This window comes from Trachymyrmex septentrionalis, unplaced genomic scaffold (assembly GCF_001594115.1).
Source record: "Trachymyrmex septentrionalis isolate Tsep2-gDNA-1 unplaced genomic scaffold, Tsep1.0 scaffold27, whole genome shotgun sequence".
Taxonomy (NCBI): Eukaryota; Metazoa; Arthropoda; class Insecta; order Hymenoptera; family Formicidae; genus Trachymyrmex; species Trachymyrmex septentrionalis.
In genome coordinates this window covers 1095952-1100862 of record NW_017305430.1, presented here as the reverse complement: position 1 = coordinate 1100862, position 4911 = coordinate 1095952, and positions in this window count along the sequence as shown.

The window sequence follows — 4911 nt, the reverse complement described above, 5'->3', positions numbered from 1 at the left end:
TATTAAATAAAATAAAAAGTTTATTTTTTTTAAATAAAAATAGTTTTATTGCTATAAATATTTTTCTGAATTGTTCAATATATTAAATTAAATTAAAAAATCGTAAAAATGTATGCTAAATTCTGTAGGAACGATTGCGTATGATAACTATACAAAAATAAGTTTAACTGCTTAATCAGTCATCGTTAACATGCCGACAGATGAAAAGTCTTATGGCAATATTAAGTATTGACCCAATAACAAAATAAGAACAATTAATTGTAAATTATGTGTCTTATATTTATAAATATGAAATATTTTGTGCTGTTTCTTGCACTTTCTAATATATAATAAAATAATCAATAATTATTTGTATTTAACGTAATGCAATAAAAAATATATATTTGATTAACAATGAAAAATTTTATTAATTCCCTTTTTCTTCCTTTTTTCTTGCTTTAAAAGGAGAACAAAATTTTATACATTTTTACATTAAAGACGTATCGGTTCCTTTCTCTAATAAAAAGTTACTCCGCAAGTAATCTTAGAAGTAATCTCATTCTAAATTTGTTATGTAGTTTAACTTGTATGCTCCCTACATAAAACTTTAGATTAAAACTTTAAAAGATGAAAGAAGACCAAAAAATAGAAAAGTGATAAGACTGAATATTTTAATTTGAATTGATATTGCAAAATAAGCATTAAAAAGATGAAGTTTTTTTTCTAAAACACATAATTAATTTAAGTTAAATTTACTCATACGAATTATGATAAATTGTAATATTTCTCAATTTTGTTACTTAACTGCAAGTAAAAATTTCATTAACTGCCCATTTAAGATAAAATTATCATATCGGATATCACATCTCATTAGGTACCAATCTAGAAATGACGATCACTCAATCGTGGAATCTCGAAAGCTCTTTATCGATCATCATATGATTCCTACAAACGTGCGAGAACGACGATGCGCTCTCGCCACTATTAGTGGCGCACGCGGAATTGCGCGATAATCAGCATATTCATGAATTAGCCGCGAGAGAATTAGCTCGGCCGGACAGTGAATATCTCAAAGTAAAATGAAGCGAGAATAAACGACAGACGGACGGATGGGCAGGTGCGGTGGCTGACACGTTCGAGAACCTCGCTCAGGGAAACCCTCTGTAAACATCCGATTTGCGGATTTTATTAATGGGAAGAGGATGGAGATCGCGGGAGGTATTCCGAGCGGATTCGCAATTCCGAGCTTGCGCTCGAATACGAAGCGAAAAGAGCCCGGCAGCCCTTTAATCCGACGCAATCTTCCCTCATGAGCGACTGAAGCTTCGAGATTGAAAGGATATTTAGCGCTTCCTCCGGAAGTGCATCCTGCCCGGCATACGCCCGCGCTCCTCTGGGCGCATTCACTCGCGTGCGTCCACCACGTTAGAGACGGTAAGATTAAAGAAGCCTTATGCCCCAGGTGTTCAGCGGCTCGGTCGAAGTGATTACATCAGCTGACATTATGCGCGTGTCGCGCCAGGGACCTCGTCGGTTCTTGTGGAGCTACTCGGAACGAGGATGAAATGTCGACCCCATAGGGCTGCATTCAGAAACTTCACCCGAGTGCCCTAGTGCGTCATTTTATCTTTATCGTATTAGACGTAAAACAAGAATAAAATGACATCTTCAGGTACCAGGGATAAGAAGTAACTCGTTATATAAAACGTCGTTATTATCGTTACTTTCTTTTAATAATGACCTTACTTTTTTTGTCTGTAACAGTAACAGTAACGTTACTACATTTTTACAGTATCTCAACCGTTTACTTTTATCGTTACTCTAATTATCTTTATATACATATATTCAATAGATTATTTTTAATTGGCTAAAAGTATTTTATTTAAATAAACATTTAAGTATTAATAAAATGCTTTGTATATTAGGTTTCATTCTGGCAGTTACTGCAAACACTAAAAATCAATGTAACATAAAACATAAATTTTCGGTATATTAAGGTGAATATTGAAATGTACTCTTGATAACGACATTAATTGAGAACAGTATTTAATAAAATTTTTTAATAAAATCTATGTTGATAAATTACAATCTAGATTCTTAAAAATAAGCATATATTTAAAAAATATTAACATTAAGAATTCTAGAAAATTTATTAGGCAAATTTAATATAAAGAGAAGCTTGTTATATAGAGATTATTATAGCTTATACTTGTAAGCTCTAATTGCAATTAGAGTTTTAAGTTCGAATATCGATTGTTACAATTAGTATTGATTATTAAATAATGTAATTTTTTAATTTAATATCTTATACTTTAACGTTAAAGAAAAGTAAGAAATTATTTCTAACTAACAATAATGGTGATGCGTCATTTTTTAAAATTAATAACAAGTAACAGAAACGAATTACATTTTACAAAAAGTAACGATAACAATTATTTTTAATAAAACACATTATTTTTAGTAACGTTATTCTGTCGGATGAAGTTTCCAAACGCAGCCTAGCAGGGCGGATGCGTGTATGCGTGCACGCTTGCGTCGCAGCTTCACTATGAGTTATTCGAAACCCGCTTCAGCGCGGTGATCGATTTTTTCGGACGTTCTACGCTTTCGATTCCCGCACGGTGTTGTACACAGTGGAATGTTGGGATATAGGTCAGACATCTATATTGTTAACGATATTCGATCGAAAGGATGCACTGCGTGTGGCTTTTTCCACGCTATGATTGAAATCACCTTGCCATATTCGCGCTATTCGTAAAATCAGTGAATCATGATCAAACTATCACTAGTAGAAACCATCGTTAATATAAAAAAAATTTCATTAATCAACGTAAAAATGGTTAATTATCGGTATATATGACATCGTTATAAAATTGCGACATGTCTTCTTCGTTTGATTCTGTTTCACTCTTTTATGCGATTCACCTTTTCCTATGTTACATATAACGATGACATAAAAAAAAGAGCTTACGCAACAGGCAGAGCGAGTGATACCAGCACCGTTTTGCCCGACAAATGGTATAACACGAATGGCGTGGTACGCATCACATAGTAACAAAGTTATCGTATTTGTCCTGAACCGCAAGCAACTTGTCACGTGTGTTTGGGAATGGATGCTGCGTGTCAATATTGCTAACATTGGCCGATCATTATATGCAGATTGGTGCAAATTACGCATGCTGTATTCATCCGTGAAATTTGATTACACCAATACAAATATCGGCTATTACTACTGTATTGCAAAAAATGCGCGTTTCTGACTGCGGTTGTGCATGTCTTTGATGACATGTAATTGCGAAATTTAATAATGTGCGTCAACGGCAAATTAATATGTTCATTAATAACCGACTTTTACTCTTTTATCTTCTATTTCCACGTGATCACCTTTATATTCATGTTATTGGTACGGAAAAATCGCCGTTTCTAACTTACACCGTGAAATGTTCGTAAAATCAGGCTGCTGAAGCGTAACACAATTCTCTCGCAAGTACGTAATAACATGATATAATTGTATGACGGAATCGGGATCTAACTAATAAAGTGATTTATTGGACCAAGTTTAATTAGAGCAACTCCGCGTACAGTCGTTATTTCAGAGGAGTTTGGTGGATCGTTAACTACGTTTAATCTCTCCAAACGATTCCTCTTCGATGTTCCTCGCTGCGTTTAAGTAGCAAGTCTGACCATCTGTCAGTATATGATATTGCTGAACGAAGCAACAGACCACATGCTCGTAGAACTCATAAATTATTGTCTTCACAGAAATTGAAATGCAGTTCATAAATCACATTGTGAGTCAATTTTCTTCAAGCATTGATATTGTGAGCAAAGTCCCATTTCTTAAAACAGTCGCAAAATTTTTTATATATTGTAATTTTGGATAAATTAATTATAACAAATTCTAATTACTGTTAAATTATTAAATAATATTAAGAAGCAAAAAAAAACAAAAATAAGTGAATATATTGCTTAAATGCGCACAACATTCTTGTATGCTTTTAATAAATTTAATTATCAAGCTCGCAAAACTTTTTATGCAATTTTAAATAATTTAATTTTATAATAGGTTTTAATTGTTAAATATAACAGTATTAAAAAGCAAGAATAAAGAAACCAAAAATAAACAAATATATTACACAAAGTGCGTATATTTGTTTATTCTTATTTTCTTTGTTTATATACAATAATATTCCTCTCTTAGATATAAAAATTAATCATAAATATCTGCCAAAATCTGTTCTAAACTCTATGTCGTATTATATTATGTGTATCAAACTTTTTTAATTAAATCTGTAAGTATATTAAAATAGTTAGGTAATCGATGCATAAGCTTTTTTTTTGTTGTACATCGTTTATGCTAAATACAGAAAGAAACGAAGTTATGTCTCGGTATTTTTTTCGGAAAATACTCTTTTGCAGACAATTTATAAGTTTTAGAGATGTGATGGAAGATTATGAAGTGATTTTCGAAGGAAACAATCTTAGGGAAAGTCTGAAATATTCTGGCAAAAGTAAGGAGAGAAACTTTCCTATTCACCTTAAGTTCCATTACGGCACACTGGGGTTATAATATTCCCTGTAACTTTTCAGATCGCACAATACGCATCGAGGCACAATGTCGCCGAATTTATTCATCATGATATTTCGTGGCAATGAAGAACTTTAGCCTGTGATTAGCAACTACGTATTAAAAATGGCTATAAACAATGTTGTAAAAATGTAAATAATTTTAAATTAAAATTTTGTCAGAAATAAAAAGCAAGTTAAAGCAGCAAAAGTAACTTAAGAAGTGGAAAATTTATCCATTAATTAGTATTAATCCATTACATAAAATAATGCAGTAATTTGCAATAAATTTCCAATGTTTCTTTCATTGATTGTATTAATTCAGTGACTGTAATATTCTCTGAAGTACACATCTTTCAGCAGAAA